Genomic DNA, 21,001 nt, shown 5'->3' on the forward strand with positions numbered 1-21,001 from the left:
TATCAACGAGAAATTGAGACATTCGTTGTCCATATTTTTAGTTCAATATATTTCTTGTACATGCATATGTTGTATCAATTGTAATTTTACATAATACTATGTTTCTTTTGATCCTGCAGTCTAGTTTTGAAAACAAAAAGAAACTAGTTTTGTACTTTCAGTCTTCAGGGTTTGTGCATTTTTTTATTTTTTATTTGACATACTTTTTCTGAATTCACAAATTTATTATTGTTACAGGAATGGGTGGATCTAAGAATCACACTAAAACACGCCACATACCCAAGAGAATAGATCAAATAGTAAACGAGGAAGTAGAAGCTATTGCCTTAACAAGAGGGGTTGATGATCCTCGACCTAATAGAAGGTTAATAGACTTTGTCCTCCACGATGTAAATGGAAAACCACAACATGTAGAAATGTTGGAAGTGACGGACATTTTCATTTCTGGTCGTATATTACCATTCGAAGAAAGTTCCAACAAGCACAAGGAGAAAGGAATAAAATGCTTGACCTTTGGACGTGTGGAAACATGGGAAATATCTGGTTATGAGGATGGTTCACCAGTTGTCTGGTTGTCAACTAAAATAGCTGACTACAAATCTGTTAAGCCGGCTAGTAGCTACAAAGAGTTGTATGATATTTTCTATGAAAAAGCTTATGTTTGTATAGAAATATTCAATAAACTTAATGGATCTAACGGAGGCGATCCGAATATGAGTTATGAAGAATTACTCTGGAAGGTTGTCCACTCAATGAGGGGACGTAAGAATATTTCTCAAGGTTTATCAGTTAGGAAATTCATTATTTCAAATGGTGAGTTCATTTACAAACAACTAACTAGCTTGGATTATTCATCTAAGAAAAATGACCAGCTCTTTTGTGGGCTTCCTGTTCTTACATCCCTTAGGGATGAATGTAAAAATCTTTCATCATCAATGCCAGTTATGATAACACATCATAAAAGTTCACTGGAGATCGAGGAAGAGGCTAAAGAGCAAGAGAGTCAGTCAGCTCATGTTGATGATATAGGGATAGTCCCAAAATTGGTTTGTGACTTCCACAAACAAAAATCATGGCAACATAAGAGTCAAAGCAAGAGGAAGCGCACAACTGCTCCAGCAAAAAAGTATTATATAAAAAACTAAAGAAGATGAGATTGCAAATGACTATCCACTCCCTGCATATTATAAATCTACTTTTCAGGAAATTGATGAGTATCTCATCTTTGATGAGTGTTACAAGACAAGTAGCTCGAATGAACTTCCTAAAGCAATCTTGCACAATTGGTCTCTCTATAATTCGGATTCTCGCCTCATTAGCTTGGAGCTCCTACCGATGAGATCTTGTGCAAATATGGATGTAGTAATTTTTGGATCGGGTAAAATGAAAGATGATGATGGAAGTGAGTATCTCCTTGATGGAGAAGACAATTCTGACGTGAAGGGAATTCCAATATACCTGAGTGCAATAAAGGAATGGATGATTGAATTTGAGCCTTCAATGATCTTTATCTCAATCAGAACAGATTTGGCATGGTAAGATATATTATTATTTAATGTGTTTGCAAAAAAAGTTTATTTATCATATTTTGATCTTCTCTTCTCCCCTTTGTTTGTAGGTATAGACTTGGAAAACCATCAAAACAATATCTTCCATGGTATGAACCAGTGCTAAAAACAGCAAGGCTTGCTATTGGCATCATCACCATGCTAAAAGAACAACCCAGAGTTTCGCGTCTTTCTTTCTCTAAAGTCATTAAGAAAGTTGCTGAATTTGAGAAGAATCATCAAGCTTACATTTCATCTGATCCAAAAACAGTGGAGAGGTATGTAATAGTTCATGGACAAATTATCTTGCAATAGTTTGTTGAGTTCCCGGATCAATCCATACAAAGATCTTCTTTCGCGAAAGGTCTTAACGAAGAAATGGAACAAAGACATCATACCAAGTGGCTATTGAAGAAAAATGCAGTAATAGATAAGGATAAAAGGAATCTGAATCCAAGTGCACGAATGCTGGCTTCAACAAAGTCGAAAAAAATGGCTATGCCAGCCACTATAACAAAACTGGTCCATAGAATCTTTAGAGCATCTTGCTATAATGACTTGGCCGATTCTGAGATGGACGAGAGGGAACATGAAGCTGACGAGATGCAACCAGACGACGATAAACAAGAGCTCGAAGAAGAAATTAAAATCCTAACCATCTGCCATTGTGAAAAGCCGGATCAGTTGACTTCACACACTTCGAACGGAGAAATTAGATGGGATGGAGAGGCAGTTGGAATGAATGACGGTAATGTTATTTATAAGAAAGCGATAGTTCGTGCAAGTGTTGTGTCGATAGGTTGTTCCGTGCTTGTTGAGTCAAATAAGTTGGTGGAACCTTCTATTTGTCTAATTGAATATTTTTTTGAGAATTCAAATGCAAGAAAGATGGCTCATGGTAGATTGATGGTAAAAGGGTTTCAGACAGTTCTCGGGGATACTGCCAATGAAAGGGAAGTATTTTTGACAAATAATTGTTTGGTATTTGATCTAAGTGATATTGTGCAAAACTTAGTTGTGGAGATCCGCTCAATGCCATGGGGTTATCAGCATAGGAAGGAAAATTCTATCTGGGATAAATTAGACAGGGTTAAAGCTGAAGATAGAAAAAATAAAGGTTTGTCTGTTGAATATTTCTGCAAATTCCTATATTGCCCTGATGAGGGTGGTTTCTTCTCTTTTCAGAAAGATACCATAGGCCTTGGTACTGGGATGTGCCATTCTTGTGAAAAAAATAGAATTCTAAGGGAGAAAGAGATGTTTAAGATAGATTCTACTTCAACTGGTTTCACATTTATGGGAGATGAGTATTACCTCAATGGTTTTTTATATTTGGGTCCTTCTTATTTTGAAGTTAACAAAAAAAAGTGTGAAATTTTCAAGGGAGGAAGAAACGTGGGATTGAAAGCTTACGTCGTTGGTCAACTAGTGGAAATCGTAGCTAGAAATAATACTAGAAAAGTGGATCATAAATCCCTTAGGGTTAAAATTCGAAGATTTTTCAGACCAGAGGACATTTCTGCTGATATAGCATATCGATCCAATATTCGAGAGGTAATTTTAATGTCACGTGATTATTTATTTCATTAAAAATAAATATAATTGTAAATATGGATATTTTCCTTTATATTATCTTGTATGTGTTTTTGACTCTTCTTTGATAATTATGTAGGTATACTACAGTGGAGAAATAGTGAGTCTTCCTATAACAGCAATTAAGGGTAAATGTGAAATAAGGAGAAAACAAGATGTTTCACATGTGCAGCCTTTGGGAGTTTTCGATCATATCTTCTACTGCGATTGTTTTTTTGATCATAAAAGTGGCAAAATCGACCAGGTAATTAAATATTTTTTACAATATATATGAGGAATGTCCACTTCTCATTTAAGTTTGCTATTTTTCTACAGTTGCCAACTCATATGAAAGAAAGTTTCTCAAAAGGTATAGATGCAATAGGAAACAAAAACAAAAGGAAGGATAATCCCATTACTCCCTTATCAACCCTTGATATTTTTGCTGGTTGTGGTGGTCTATCGGAAGGGCTAAGACAATCAGGCAAGTACTTTTTGTATTGATAAAATTGATGATTATTAGCTTATATAGATTCTAGTAAAATTGGCATCACTTGTATTTATGAATATTTTTTGTAGGGGTGTGTGAAACCAAGTGGGCCATTGAGTATGAGAAAGCTGCCGGGAAAGCTTTCAGACAAAATCATCCAGATACAATTGTGTTAGTCAATGATTGCAATGTGATTCTAAGGTATGAAGTAATGTCACTATTCTTTTGCTTGCCTTGTATATATATATATTTTTTCATTTTCTATTTCTGACGGGATAATTTATTATCCGTTTTTAGAATTGTTGCAACTCCTTATGTCCTCAATAATTGACTATTTGTGGATGATATCTAGGGCAATCATGGATGCATGTGGGGATTCCCATGACTGCATTTCAACTTCTGAGGCTACAGAATTGGCCAAAAATCTTGATAAGAAGCTGATGAATAAATTGCCTATGCCGGGACAAGTTGACTTCATAAATGGAGGACCTCCATGTCAGGTATACTATAATTGTTACCAATTCAACGTTAACAATTTGGTATGTATGGTGTTTGTATTATTTAAAGTCTCATTCATGGCAACTCTATTAATATATATTTTCACATTTCAAAGGTAAATGATTAGATTCTTCGTGAATGTTTGACTTTTTGTTTTTCCTTGCATGTTAACAACTTTTCAAAGCAGAAAGTGAAGAAAAATAAAAGGACATAAGGTTCATGCATTTATGTTTTGACTAAACAAACATTGAAGAAACAGAAATGACCCATGCACATTTAGTGTTTTGAATTAAATGACCTTGTTAATAATAGTTCATGTATATTTCAACCTTTTAAGGACCTTTTTCATCTTTGAACCCAATCCTTTATTATTCTGATTATTGATAGGTTTATTTAAGAATTCTTTATAGGTTTATTTAAGAATTCTTGAATGTATTTAGATTGTTTTGTATACCTATTTGCAGGGTTTTTCTTTGATGAATAGATTTAATCAGAGCTCCTGGAGTGAGCTTCAGTGTGAAATGATCTTAGCATTCTTATCTTTTGCGGATTACTACCGGCCCAAGTATTTCCTTTTAGAGAATGTGATGAACTTTGTTTCATTCAATAAAGGACAGACATTTCGCTTAACCCTAGCATCACTTATCGAGATGGGTTATCAGGTAAATCATATTTTCAACAGTCAGTTTCTTTTATGGATGCCTTTTTCTTTATTCTCAATTTCCTGAAATTAAAATGTAAAGAAATTATTTCCTTCTAAATATCAAGACTTGTATTGTTTTTGTTAGGTTGTTTTCATGGCTACTTTCATGTAATTATGAAATTATGAAATTTTGTAATCCTTTTCCATAAAAGAAATGCAGACATTTATATTGACGTATATATATTTTTTAATTTGCAGGTGAGATTTGGCGTTTTGGAAGCTGGGGCTTATGGTATATCGCAATCGAGGAAGCGGACATTTATATGGGCAGCCGCACCTGGTGAGAAGCTACCTGATTGGCCTGAACCAGTTCATGTATTTGTCACTCCAAATCTTAAGATCAACTTAAACAGAACTGTTCATTCACATTATGTTGCTGTTAGAAGTACCTAGGCGATCTTCCTGCTGTTAACAGTGGGGCTTCAGTGACATCCATGAAAGTATGTGTTCTGTCTAAATATGTAAAGAAATTATTTCCTTCTAAATATCAAGACTTGTATTCTTTCCTGAAATTAAAATGTAAAGAAATTATTTCCTTCTAAATATCAAGACTTGTATTCTTTTTGTTAGGTTGTTTTCATGGCTACTTTCATGTAATTATGAAATTATGAAATTTTGTAATCCTTTTCCATAAAAGAAATGCAGACATTTATATTGACGTATATATTTTTTTTAATTTGCAGGTGAGATTTGGCGTTTTGGAAGCTGGGGCTTATGGTATATTGCAATCGAGGAAGCGGACATTTATATGGGCAGCCGCACCTGGTGAGAAGCTACCTGATTGGCCTGAACCAGTTCATGTATTTGCCACTCCAAATCTTAATATCAACTTAAACAGAACTGTTCATTCACTTCGAAGTACCTCATCAGGTACTCCACTTCGTTCAATCACTGTTCGAGATACCATAGGCGATCTTCCTGCTGTTAACAGTGGGGCTTCAGTAACATCCATGAAAGTATGTGTTCTGTCTTTGGTTTAATAAGACTGATTGACATCACAAACATTAAACAATAACAACTTCTTTTTTTTTGCTTCTGCAGTATGGAGTGTACCCAATATCCTGGTTTCAGAAGATAATAAGAGACAATATGGAAGTTTTAACAGATCACATATCTAAAGAAATGAATGAGATTAATCTAATCAGATGTAAAAGAATTCCTATTCGTCCAGGTGCTGATTGGCGTGATCTTCCAAATGAGAAGGTAACTACTAATAGTTGCATTATTTTCTGTCTCATTGAGCATAAATGACACTAAGTAATTGAGAACAATCAAATAACATCTTCTCCTTACAGGTCCGTTTGAGCAAAGGACAATATAAGGATTTGATACCTGGGTTCCTGCTAAACTCTTCAAAAAGGAATAACCAGTGGAAAGGTCTGTATGGAAGGATGGATTGGGAAAGAAATTTTCCAACCTCTATCACAAACCCACAACCTGCGGGCAAGGTTGGGATGTGCTTCCATCCAAACCAGGATAGGATTATTACTGTTCGCGAGTGTGCTAGATCACAAGTAAGTTCATTACCCGCCTTTTTTCTTCTTATTTTCCCAACAAAATTCTTAGATTCCTTTCTTTGGGCTAATTCTATGTGCATGTAGCTTTTTGAAAAACTTATTGATTGAATCACTATTATCCTATGGAGAAGTTCTAGTTATGTTTTATATTGGGGACTAGTACTTTCGTTGAAAAGGAATGAGTTTTTCTTTTCTAAATAAACATTAATATGTAATCTAAAACAAAAACAGTTCATGCACATGCTGCATTTATTAAGAGAGTAGAGCTCCAAGTTGATATGAGCTCCTTTGAGGTTTTTATTTTGATTAATTTATGAAAAATAATGTCATGACCATATATATATGTTTATATTTACGTCGCAGGGCTTTTCAGATAGCTACAAGCTTTTTGGGAATATTCAGCACAAACACCGACAAATTGGAAATGCTGTCCCTCCACCACTAGCATTTGCTCTCGGGACAAAACTCAAGGAAGCCCTTGAAGCAAATAAATCTTATTTATGAAAAGTACTATTTATTATTCGAGGCATTTGTGGATTTTATTTTCTTCCTTTTCGGTCTGATTTTATCATTTCTTTCACATTGATAATAAAATAGCACAAAATAATGAAGCACATGCAAATAACATCACCTTTTTACAGGTCTGATTGAGCAATGAACAAACTGTGGATTTGATAATCTGGTGTCTTTCAAACACTGCAAAAAACAGTGGAAATGTCTGTTTGGAAGATTGGATTGGGATGAAAATATTCCAATCTTATCACTGACCCACCCAAACAAAGATAGGATCTTTACTGTTCGGGAGTGTGCTAGATCCCAGGTGAGTTCATTACCAGCCTTTTTTTAGTTGACGATTTGATAACTTTTCTAAAAGCTTATATTGATCTACTTTCAATAACCTATAGAGAAGCTCTAGTTTTCTTTTTTTTTCTTTTTTTGAAACTGTGAACATGTCTATGTCTAGTTAAGGGAAGAGGTTTGATCTACTGGAACATGATATATTGCAGGGTACCAAATTGAAGGAAGCCATTGAAGGCAAACAACATATTTGCTTTTGTTAAAAATGTAAAGTTGTTGTTGGCCCGCAACCATCCGAGACGAAATCAAAGCCGGAAATCAAAATTCCGATAAAAAATTTCTAGACTCTCATAATAATAAACTTTAATTAATTGTCATTATCCTATTTCTATTTTAATTCTTACCCTATAGTTCTATAAATAAGATTATGTACCTCTATTATTATCACTAAATTCATTTCAATAAAACATGTTGTTGAAATTGAGTTGATGGGTCAGGCCCAATTAAATAGGCCCAATTAACTAAAGTGTCAAAGACTTTAGTTTGTTAAGTTTGTTAAGTTAGTTAGGACAAGTTGTTTATATATATATATGAGTAATTCACACAAGAATGTAAGAGATTTCAAAGGTGTGATTGATATATATGAAGAACGAGGTGTAACTGAAACGTTTAATTGTGATAGTGAAATCGAGTTCGTAACATAGCTCGACGGAGACGTAGACCATCTTTTTTGGGTCGAACTCCGATATCAAATCTTGTGTTGTTTTATTAGTTTCTTGCTGTTATATTTCTTAAGTTCTTTGATTGATTAGGAGGGAAATTCCCTACAGTGGTATCAGAGCTCGATTTGGGCAAGATTATAATCAATCTTGAAGAATCTTGAGGAATCTTGGAAAGGTCTTTAATGCTGGCTAGTGATACGGATAAGGAAGATTCCGGCTCAGGCGCAGAAAGAGACAAAGTGGACAAGGTTCAATATTATACAAGAAAAAGATCAACACAGAAAACGGCACCTTGGGAATTCCAGTGGCAGTCCATCTCAAGCATGAAGACTGACATTGACAAGTTCGATGGCAATGGAGATTTTCGCATTTGGCAGCGGAAAATCAGGGCTCTCTTGGCACAGCAGCATCTTCTGCGAACTCTAGAAGAACCAGTCTCGTGGCCAATGGAGATGAATAAAGATCAAAAGATCGAGATGACAGAGACAGCGATTGGTACAATCATTTTCCATCTCTCAGATTCTGTAATTCGGTTGATAGACAATGAGAAGACTCCGGCATCGATGTGGAGGCGCCTAGACGAGCTGTTCCAATCCAAATCTTTGATCAACAAGATTTACTTGAAGGAAAGGTTGTTCAGTTACAAGATGATGCAAGAAAAGACTCTTACTCAAAATCTTGATGAGTTCTTGAAACTCAATATCGAGTTGGCAAACTCAGGCGAGAACGAAGCAATGAGCAATGAAAACCAGGCAATAATAATCCTCAACTCTCTTCCCGAATCCTACAAAGAAGTCCGTAATGCAATCAAATATGGACGAACAAGTATCACTCTTGAAGAGGTGATTTCGGCATTGAAGTCGAGAGAGCTGGAATTAAGAACAAAAAAGAAAGCAAGTTCGAATGGTGAGAATTATATGGCCAAAGGAAAAAACTTCTTCAAAGGGCAACCTCGCACCAATAACAAATCGAAAGACAAGAAAAGCAAAACATCACAATCAGAATCTACGGAAACAAGAAAATGCTATCATTGTGGAAAGGTTGGTCATCTTCGAAACCACTGCTATAGCTGGCTAAAAGATAACAAGAAAAAGCAAGTGGAGACTAAAGAATCAGCGAATTATGGTGATGGCTATGATAGTGGAGAGGTCTTAATGGCGTCAATGGAAGATACTAGGAGGGACTGGGTTCTTGATTCCGGTTGTACTTTCCACATGACGTACAGAAAAGATTGGATCTCTAATTTCCAGAAACTGAGTGGTTGCAAGGTGCTGATGGGAAATAGCAATGCATGTCAAGTAAAAGGTATTGGAGATGTCAGCATAAAAATGTTCGATGGTGTTGTAAGGGTTCTGAAACAAGTCAGGTTTGTGCCTCAGCTGTCACGAAACCTCGTCTCTCTCGGGATTCTTGATGACTTAGGATACACAAATCAGATAGTGTCGAGGAAGATGAAGATAATGAAGGAAAACAGGTTAATGATGCAAGGTATCAAACAAGAAGGTTTGTATCAGCTGATTGGTGAGACTGTGTCGAGACAGTCTGCACTTGTAGTTTCAGATGAAGACAAGAAGGCCACGATATGGCATCGGAGGCTCGGTCACATCAGTGAGAAGGGTTTGCAGATTCTCAGCGACAAGAATATATTAGGCTCAGATAGAGTCAAGGGTCTAAACTTTTGCGAGCATTGCGTGTTAGGCAAGCAGCATCGGCAGAAATTTAAGACCGGGGTTCATAAGTCTAAGGGCGTGTTGGAGTATGTCCATTTAGACTTATGGGGTCCTGAGAAAACATCGACGCATGGAGGTAACTCGTATTTCTTGTCAATCGTAGATGATTATTCTCGTAAAGTATGGGTTTATCTATTGAAACACAAAAGTGATGCTTTTGAGAAGTTCAAAACATGGCAGACTTTGGTTGAGAATCTGACAGGTAGAAAATTAAAGATCCTAAGAACAGATAATGGGTTAGAGTTTTGCAACGAAGTGTTTGATAGTCATTGTCGTGAGCTAGGGGTTCAAAGACATAGAACAGTTCGATCCACACCCTAGCAAAACGGCGTTGCTGAGCGAATGAATCGGACTTTGTTAGATAAGTCTCGATGCATGCTTTTCGGGGCAGGTTTGTCCAAGTCTTTCTGGGGAGAAGCTGTAATGACAGCAGCATATTTGGTGAATCGATGTCCGTCGACAACAATTGAGTTCAAAACTGCTGAAGAAATGTGGACAGGTAAACCTCCAGATTTGTCTCATCTTAGACCATTTGGATGTACAGCCTTCGCTCATCAAAAAGAAGGCAAGTTAGAGCCAAGAAGTGTGAAGTGTGTGTTTCTTGGGTATCCTCAAGGAGTGAAAGGTTATAGGCTGTGGTTAAAACAGTCTGGTGGTTTTAAAACCATAAACAGCAGGGACGTTGTATTCAATGAAGAGGAGTTTGTGTGTCTCTCTCAGAATCAATCTAATCAAGGTGATTTGGGTAAAAGCGAGCAGAGGACTGGTCAAGTGGAGATTAATGCAGGGGATCATGGTCAGGTGGAGCCATTGATTACAGATCAAAACACTGAAATGGTTGCTGATAATCAGGAGGAATTTACTGGTACAGATGTTGAACCTGTTGTGGCACAAGACGAGGAAATTACAGCTCAGTCGGAAGCTAATTATCAACTCGCAAGGGACAGGGAAAGGAGGCAACCAAAACCCATCCAGAGGTATGGGTTCTCAGCTTATACCGATATGTTGGCATATGCGTTTATGACAGCAGTTGAGTTAGACAAAACTGAGCCGGAAGATTTCAAAGAGGCTTTGAGTTCTAGTGATAGATCCAAGTGGATGGAAGCTATGAAGGAAGAAATGAATTCACTTTATAAGAATTCAACTTGGGAGATTGTTCCAAGGCCTGTCAAACAATCTGTAATCAAGTGCATGTGGATCTATAAGATCAAGGAAGGTATTTCGATTCAAGAGGGGGTCAAGTACAAAGCAAGATTAGTTGCTAAAGGGTTCTCTCAAAAGGAAGGAGTGGACTATAATGAGATCTTCTCACCAGTTGTTAAGTACAAAACCATTCGGATAATGCTCTCGTTGGTAACTCAGTTCGATCTTGAGTTAGAACAAATGGATGTTAAGACTGCGTTTCTTCATGGAAATTTAGAGGAAACCATCTACATGGAGCAGCCAGAAGGGTTCAAAGTTCAGCAAGAGAAGAACATGGTGTGTTTGCTTAGAAAGTCGTTGTATGGACTCAAACAATCACCAAGGCAGTGGTACTTACGGTTTGATGCGTTTATTACTCAACAAGGCTTTATGAGGAGTAGCTATGATACTTGTTTATACTTTAGAGGGAAGAATATACTTGAAGCTGATTATCTTCTGCTATATGTAGATGATATGCTACTAATCAGCAAAGAAGCTTCAAGTGTGAAGAAGTTGAAAATTGTTCTAAGTTCCGAGTTCGATATGAAGGACTTAGGCAAAGCTGCTAAGATTCTTGGGATAAGGATTAAGAGAGACAGGAAGAATGGTGTAATGACTCTCAGCCAGCAAGGCTATCTCGAAAAGGTGATTGAAAAGTTCAAAATTCAAGGAGCCAAGCCAGCAAAGTTGCCGATCACGAATCAGTATCTGATGTCGTCTGTGAACTCGGCAAAAACCAGGTCAGATCAGACTTACATGGAAAAGATTCCGTATTCAAGTGCAGTTGGGTCTGTGATGTACTCAATGGTTTGTACCAGGCCAGACTTGGCACATGCGATTAGTGTATTGAGCAGGTTTATGGCGAGTCCAGGCCGTGAACATTGGCTCGCAATGAAGTGGTTACTAAGATACATAGCCTCGACTACTAATGTGGGGATATGTTACAAGAAAAGAAGTGGAGCAGATGTTAGTGTAATTGGTTACGTGGACTCAGACTATGCAGGAGATAAAGACTCAAGGAAATCAACTTCGGCTTTCTATTTTTTGGTGAACGGTAACTGTATCAGTTGGAAGAGCCAATTGCAATCAGTAGTGGCCTTATCAACAACAGAAGCCGAATATATCGCAGCAACTGAAGCTGTAAAGGAAGCAATGTGGATTCAAGGTCTGCTGCAAGAACTGAAGGTGTTCGAAGGACCTGCGACGGTGTTCACAGATAGCCAAAGTGCACTACACTTGTGCAAGAATCCCGTGTTCCATGACAGAACAAAACACGTGGATATCAAGCACCATTTCATTCGAGAGAAGATAGCACAAGGGGTGGTTTCAATCAACAAGGTTGGAACAGAAGATAACCCGACTGATGTTGGAACCAAGGTACTACCTCTAAGTAAATTCAGACATTGTTTGGATTTGCTTAGAGTTCAAGATATTTAGTGCAATGAAGGCTTCGAGCAATGAAGTGATGAACATATTCGATTTCACTAGAACAAGAGAAGGACCCTTCAACTCAAGGTGGAGATTGTTGAAATTGAGTTGATGGGTCAGGCCCAATTAAATAGGCCCAATTAACTAAAGTGTCAAAGACTTTAGTTTGTTAAGTTTGTTAAGTTAGTTAGGACAAGTTGTTTATATATATATATATATGAGTAATTCACACAAGAATGTAAGAGATTTCAAAGGTGTGATTGATATATATGAAGAACGAGGTATAACTGAAACGTTTAATTGTGATAGTGAAATCGAGTTCGTAACAGAGCTCGACGGAGACGTAGACCATCTTTTTTGGGTCGAACTCCGATATCAAATCTTGTGTTGTTTTATTAGTTTCTTGCTGTTATATTTCTTAAGTTCTTTGATTGATTAGGAGGGAAATTCCCTACACATGTTTCAATAAAATTCTTTTATTTTATTGTTTTCTTTGTTATATATGTTTATGTTGCTTTGTTAGTGTGTCCATAGCCACTGTTTTGGCTAATGGCGTTAAAATTGACAATAATTATATACAGATCCTACTTTTTCAGTCTTTCTTTATATCTTGACATTTGATGTACATTTAGATACAATTCAAAATTCTAATCTGAAAAGGTTGTGTTCGAAACTAATGTTTCTGCAATTCGTAAAAAAAAGAAAGAATAAAAAGAAGCGAGGTCAAAGTTCGGCCAAAACCTCACATAGTCGATGGAACAGAACAAACAGTTACTAGTATTTAACGTAGAGCTAACCATTTTGATCTTGTTCGAATTAGAAGAATCATTCCTTTTGAACTTGTAATTTTTATTGCTCACTTAGTAATGATATTTGTAAATCTATCTTCATCCTTTGTAGGGAGAATGTTTGGTCGCATGGATGATACTTTTTAAAAAAAATTATATTATATTCTTTTAATCGGTTTAAGATAATTCTTTACTTATGTTGGCAATAGTTTGGGTAATTTTATTACATTTTCTCTTAACAAAAGAAAATTTGAAGATTGGCATATCTGAAGATAAAACTCTAATTGAATTATGCTCAAAATAAACTATTCCATAAAACTAAGATCAAATCTATAAAAACAATAAAGAAGTTTATCTAAGAACATTTAACAAGACCCTTCTTTTTTGTATTATATCTTCGCAATTTGTAACATCCTCTATTTATACATTTTTTTTACACATTCAAGACAAGAATATCAGTAAAATAAATGTACATAAGAATATGTATATGCACAACTAAACATAAGAATATGTATATGCACAACTAAACATATGTAGAACTTGAAAAGAATAGAGCAAAGCTTTGTGTATAAGAATTCTTAGAACTTAGTTGGCATAATGGATGCCCCCAAGACAGTTGATCTTCTGTGTCAATGGGCATACATATTCCTAGTAGCATCATGTTCAGCTCAATGGGCACAGGCATATGGAAAGACGTTGTCTTCTTCAAAAGCCAAAGCCAAAATACAATATATTTTTTCTTGAAAAAATTAATACAACAATGGATACAAGAGTAACTTACTTTTGTGCAGCTCCTGGTCTGTCTGCTATGTGATTCGTGTGGACATTTCAGACAAGATTTTTGAGGCTAATAGCTGACGGAAGGATTATCAAAGTGATTGCAACATTAAGACTCGAACCCATGACCTTGCGGACATGATATCATACCAAATGCAAAAATATCTGGCATTGGAGAAGGTAGCACAACCAGCCGTGCTCGTTTGTTTCTCTGAAGAGGTTGAGAGTTTGGAGGAGTTGCAGCCACTATTGGTTCTAATTCCCATAGTGAAACTCTTTCTAGACGGAAAATGGATGAAGGTTCGTCCCATTGCACCTGAAAATGTGTTTCTGGTTAATGAAAATGTGTATATATCTTACTACACACCAACAAAGAGAATAACTTGCATTATTTGTTTACATCTCAAGGAGATATATAATAAGATTGATCTAGTGATGGACTCAGATCTTTCTCTTATTTCAAAAGAGGGAAGGAAACACACATAAGCATGAAAACATTAGCCTATTTGGAAACTAGGATTTGATATAAGGGTTTTTTTGGGTCATAATATTATTTTTTGAATTATGATTCAGATTATATTTGATTTTTCATTTGGTATACGAATTAGTTTCTACATCAATATCCAAATTGTAGTATAATGTTTTGCTTCATTTGGTATACAGAGAATTTTTTGGGATTAGAAATTTTTCTGGATAATTCTGATTTTTGACAAATATGACAAATATATCTTTTTCTTATTCATATCCTCATGCGCTAAGAGCACCTATGAGTGCATTGTTCATAGTTGCAGTCTGTTTGATGTAATCAGCAAAAGGCAACAATGGAGGAAGCTGCAATGTTAGACACATTTGCCCCGCAGTACGAAGATTACATGACAAAAGTCCGATTCAGGTTCATACCCTTTATTTACCAGTCAATTGTCAGATAGATTTATGGCTTGATTTTGTATTTTGGTAACTGTCACGTCACTACTGAAAGTGGTTTCTTTATCAAAAGTAGTCTTTGCGTTCAACTTTTTGTTTTCTTTATTGTGTTACCATTAAGAACTAAAAAAAGTTCAATATAACCATATTTTTCCCATTTATATGATGAGATAATGTGGATGATTTTTCAATACTTCTTTTTTCTAATCTATCTGACACTTGATAAACATGGAACATTTATGAGAAAAATAACTTTTGGAGGAAGAGGAGATAGAAAGACTCTTGAGGATTTCTTCTATAAGACTGAAACAAACTTTTTTATTATTCTTTTTCTCTCTTGCTTCACCTTTATTTATAGTCTCTTAACAGAAAACAAAACGTACAAGAAATAAAAACAAATATTAAAGACAAAAATTTTAACAGCAACATTTAAGGCTGACCCCTGATTACTAAAACTGCTAAAACGTTTGTAACGTTTGAGATCTTCACCATTAAAGACTAAAGTTAAAAGACATTCAATTTATTATTTAAAATATGGCTGACCGTTATTTGAGTTTATTGTGTAACAAATTCCTCCCTTAAACTCAAATCTTTTCCATCTTTCATTCCGATCATCCTCTTGAAATTTTCGAACAACACAGTTGGTAGCACCTTTGTAAAAATATCCGCCACTTGATCACGACTCGCAACATGACTTAATCGCACATTACCTTCCTTCACATGTTCCCGTATAAAATGGAAACGAACATCGATATGCTTGCTCCTCTCATGGTGCACCAGATTCCTTGCCAACTCAATTGTTGATTTGTTGTCGACTCGTATTTCAGTTGCTTCGTGTTGCTGGATTTGTAGTTCGTTCAGTAGATTTCTTAGCCATATTGCGTGACACACACACCAGGATGCTGCCACATACTCTGCCTCACATGTTGACAATGTCACTATTGGCTGCTTCTTTGAGAGCCATGTAAAAGTTGTGTCTCCCATATAAAACACATATTCCGATGTACTTTTTCGATCATCTATATCTCCACACCAATCACTATCGGAATAACCGATCAACTTGTATTCCTTTGTCTCGGAGTATAGTAACCCGAGTGACAACGTTCCTCGGATGTATCGAAGAATTCTTTTAATAGCCTTCAAATGCGTGTAGTTCGGTTCCTCCATGAATCGGCTTACTATGCCGACACTATACGCAATGTCAGGCCTTGTGCATGTGAGATATCGTAGACTTCCGACTAAACTTCGATATTTGCTGGCATCCGTACGATCTCCTCCCTCAAATTTAGAGAGTTTTGTTCTGAGTTCCATTGGTGTTGCTACTGAGTTGCATTCTTCCATCTTATTCTTTTTCAGAATGTCTTTTGCATATGCCTTTTAGGACACAAATATTTAAGATTTTCCCTGTCTAACTTCAAGACCAAGGAAATATTTCATTAACCCCAAATCTGTCATTTCGAACTCCCGAGTCATGGCGATTTTAAAGTCTTGTATCATCTTATCATTGTTCCCCATGAATATAAGATCATCAACATAGAGAGCTACTAACAATAGGTTACCTTCGTATTTCTTTGCGTACAATGCATGTTCGTAGGGACATTGTATGAATCCGTTCTTCTTGAAGTAGGTGTCGATTCGGGTGTTCCATGCTCGAGGCGCTTGCTTTAGCCCATATAGAGTCTTTTTTAGCTTCAGCACTTTACTCTCCTTCTCGACTTTCGTGTACCCGGGTGGTTGCTCCACAAATACTTCCTCTTTAAGCACACCATTTAAAAATGCTGATTTCACATCCATCTGATAGATCGACCATTTTAAATGTGCCGCTTGGGATAAAAGAAGCCGGATTGTCTCCATTCTTGCCACTGGGGCAAAGACTTCATCGTAGTCGATCCCAACTTTTTGTCTATACCCTTTTGCAACAAGGCGTGCCTTGTACCTTTCTATCTCACCTAGGGCATTCATCTTTTTCTTGTACACCCATTTCACTCCGATAGCTCGACAGCCATCCGGCAATTCCGCCAACTCCCAAGTTTCATTTCTTTCGATTGCCCATATCTCTTCATCCATCGCATCTTTCCATTTCTTATCTCTCACTGCCTCTTCAAAAATGATGTTCTCTGCATCTGCCAAAAGACACACCAAGTGTACTTCACTTGTTGACTCGTATAAGTCTTGTAAACTTCGCATCTTCGGTTGTCTGGGCTCTTCTTCATCATCAGATGTTTGTGAGGTTGTTGGTGCTAATATCGGTTTAGTGGTTGATGACTCTCCTTTTTCTTCCTGTTGAGATTCCTCCTTTTGGTTGTTCCAATCCCAAGCACTTTCTTCATTCACCTGCACATCTCGGCTTACGATCACCTTCTTTTCAATTGGGTCGAATAACTTGAAGGCCTTCGTTTTCTCGTCATATCCGATGAAGATGTATTTTTTGCTCTTATCATCTAGTTTGGTTCTTCTTTGATCTGGTATATGCGCGTAGGCCACACTACCAAATACCTTTAAATGTGATACAGTCGGTTTTTGTCCGCTCCAAGCTTCTTGTGGTGTTAGATCCGCCAATTTTGCATGCGGGCATCGATTTTGGACATACACGGCACATTGCACCGCTTCTGCCCAAAACTCTTTCGGCATGTTTTTGCTCTTCATCATAGACCGAACCATGTCGATGATAATCCGATTTTTCCTCTCGGCCACGCCATTTTGCTGAGGTGAGTAGGGCGCCGTTAAGAATCTTTTGATCCCTTGTTCCTCGCAATAGACTGTGAAAGCGGTTGACATGTACTCTCCTCCTCTATCTGACCGTATGGCCTTGATGAAAAAACCAGTCGTCTTCTCCACTAATACCTTGAATTTCTTGAATGCCTCGAATGCTTCCGATTTTTCTTTCAAAAAATAAACTCAAGTCTTCCTTGTGTAGTCATCAATGAATGTAATAAAGTACCTCTTCTCACTGTATGATTTATGTGTGATTGGGCCGCATATATCGGTGTGAATCAGTCCGAGAGACTTCCTTGCACTATATTTCGCCTTCTTTGGGAATGAGTTCCTTGCTTGTTTTCCGAGTACACATCCCTCGCAAAATTTCTTGGTGTAATCCATGTCTGGTAGCCCGTGAACCATATCCTTCTTTGCTAACTCTTGTAGGCCTCCGTAGTGCAGGTGTCCGAATCGTAAGTGCCACAGCGAGGCTTTATCCACCATTTTGACTTGTAGACATTGTTCTCAAAGGTTTCTCAAGTTGAGTTTGAACGTTCGATTATTGGCCATCTCAACTTGTGTAAGCAACCTTCCTTTTTTGTTTTTTAAATACAACATTCGGTCTTTCATGAGTACTGAGTATCCCTTCTCCAATAATTACCCCAAACTAATAATGTTACTCTTCAAGTCAAGGACAAAGTATACATTTTCAATTGACCCTTCTTTGCCATCGTCTTGTGAGAAACATATTCTACATCGGCCCTTTACTTGAACCTTCGATTCATCCCTAAATGACACGTACCCATTCTTTATCTCTTGTATCTCCACAAAAAAATTCTTGTTCCCGCACATATGATTTCTGGCTCTAGTATCGAGATACCACAACGTCTCCTTGTCGGAAGTGGTGTCTTTATAGGCCATCATGAGAACACCGACTTCTCTTGTCTCCTCTTCTGCGACCAGATTCGTGTTCTCTTCTATCCTTTTTTCAGAATAGCACTCTTTTGCATAGTGCCCATATTTTCCGCAGTTGTAATATTCGACGTTTGATTTGCACTCTTTTGCGTAGTGCCCATGCTTTCCGCAGTTGTAGCATTCAACAGTTGGATGATTTGACCGACCGCCTCTCCCACGACCACATCCTCGCCCACGCCAAATTTGCTTTCTTGACTGATCCTTTTCTTCATAATTGTTTCCACGTCCTCGACCTCCGCTGCGGCCATGACCACGACCTCCACGACTGCGTCCCCTTCCTCGATTGTGTTGCGCATACATTACTCTGTCCTCCTTGATGGTTGCCTTGGCTTGTAAGGCTTCTTCGAGCAACTCTTGTTTTTTCTTATTCTTCCGTTGCTCATGTGCTTCAAGAGAACCAGCAAGATCATCAACGGTCATCTCTTCCAGACTCTTTGATTCCTCGATTGCACAAACGACGTTTTCGAAATTCTCGGTCAATGACCGTAGAATCTTCTCCACAACTCTTGCATCGGAGAGGGTTTCTCCATTGCGTTTGAGTTGATTCGCCATTGTTTACACACGTGTGATGTAGGTAGAAATTCCTTCTGACTCCTTCATCTTCATGGCCTCTAGTTCGCCTCGAAGAGTTTGAAGTCGCACTTATTTAACTCGATCGGCACCCTTGAAAACCTTTTATAAAATGTCCCACGCTGCCTTCGAGTTTACTGCACCTGTAATTTTCTCGAAACCCGACTTGTCCATCGCTTGAAACAAAAGGTAGAGAGCAGTCTTATCTTTCATTCGTGTTTCTTTCAAAGCCCTCAACTGAGTCGCCGAAAGATTTCCCGTTTCAGCTGGTTCTTCATAACTATCTTCGACTACTTCCCATACGTCTTGTGCACCGAGTAAAACTCGCATCTGAATACTCCAATTATCAAAGTTGGTTTTGGTGAGTCGCGGCAGTGGTATCTGCCCAGCGCTTTGTTTGCCATGGCACTCTGATACCAATTTGAGAAAAATAAACTTTTGGAGGAAGAGGAGATAGAAAGACTCTTGAGGATTTCTTCTATAAGACTGAAACAAACTTTTTTATTATTCTTTTTCTCTCTTGCTTCATATTCAGCACACACACCTTTATTTATAGTCTCTTAACAGAAAACAAAACGTACAAGAAATAAAAACAAATATTAAAGACAAAAACTGTAATAGCATCATTTAAGGTTGACCCCTGATTACTAAAACTGCTAAAACGTTTGAAACGTTTGAGATCTTCACCGACTAAACATAAAAAATATTCAATTTATTATTTAAAATATGGCTGACCGTTATTTGAGTTTATTGTGTAACAATTTACCTGTTAGCATATGAATTCGTTCAGTTTGATCTCAGTGTGAATGTTTAGAGGGTTGGGTTATAAGCCCTCGGTCCCTTCCTTTCCTACTTATGATAATGTGTGATGAACATTTATAAAAGGAAAATAACCTATTGAGACATATGCATAAAGTGTTTTTTAGTTGCGTGTGCATAATATTCTACTATGTATATGTATATATGAAAACATCTTTATCTTCCTGAAAAAGTGTCATGAGTTATTATTTTCTAAGACCCCATATGCCATTTTATGTAATAGTTATGTCTATCAAGAGTACTATATAAAGAGTAATCAGGGATATGTTATGTTAGTTGAATATTGTAGCCACATTGACAAACCCTATATCACCTTATTCATATTCTTTTCCAAAGAAGGCTGCAAAGAAGGTCCCCCAAATCTCGTAAAAAACAATACAAAACAATAAATATCATTCTTTTGTTGGAATTATTTCCAATATTTGGGTACATATATTATTTAATAATTGTATATTAGTTGTTATCATAATAAAGATTAAAGCCCAAATAAAGTGATCTATTAAAGTATAAAGATTATGGGCTTATTTAGACATCTATAATAAGTATGGGGACATATTTGTGTAGAAGCAGAAATACCATTTATTATTTCGTTGATGGGCCGAATAATAAATGGGTATATTAGGGCTAGGTCCCCAACCCATATAGATAGCATACCGATTTGTTTCTCTCATAATAAGGTTTTAGTTCATCTCTCAAGAAGGCTATCACTCTCAAGAAGGCTATCGATATAGGGTTGGAAGACTTAAACCCCACTCACATCTGACATTCCGATCCAGGTCCAGACCCAGAACAAGAAGATCCACATTCAGATTCAGGTCCAGATTCAAGATCAAGAGAAGATCAAGAAGAAGAGAATAACGAAGAACGGCTTAATGAACCATTATGCATTCAAGATCCAGGTACGTTTCCGCAATTACAGTTTATCTCAATTTATCGACATAGAGTACTAAAGAATATAGAACTAAAGAATAAAGATTTAGATTAAAGATTCTAACAAGTGGTATCAGAGCCATCTCTATGTCTATCTATTGAAATTTAGGTTTATAAGAATTTTAAAACATAATCATATATGTTCTTCATCTATTTCGATCAGAACTAATAAGTATTAGTATAGATCATTGGATTTGTAAGGGTTTAATGATAAGGATGATAATGATAGGGAAGTTGAATAGGCTTTTTTTGGTTTTCTTTACTAAGAGAATAATTCTAAATAATATATATATAAAATAAAAATGAGAATAATTCTAAATAATATATATATATA

General features: G+C 36.8%; 1 pseudogene; it reads left to right on the plus strand.

The window, feature by feature from the left end:
- The first annotated feature begins 239 nt into the window (after positions 1–239).
- LOC124919844 lies at positions 240–7,598 on the plus strand (annotated as a pseudogene).
- Positions 7,599–21,001: the final 13,403 nt, after the last annotated feature.

The sequence above is a fragment of the Impatiens glandulifera genome, chromosome 1 (genome assembly GCF_907164915.1).
Source record: "Impatiens glandulifera chromosome 1, dImpGla2.1, whole genome shotgun sequence".
Taxonomy (NCBI): Eukaryota; Viridiplantae; Streptophyta; class Magnoliopsida; order Ericales; family Balsaminaceae; genus Impatiens; species Impatiens glandulifera.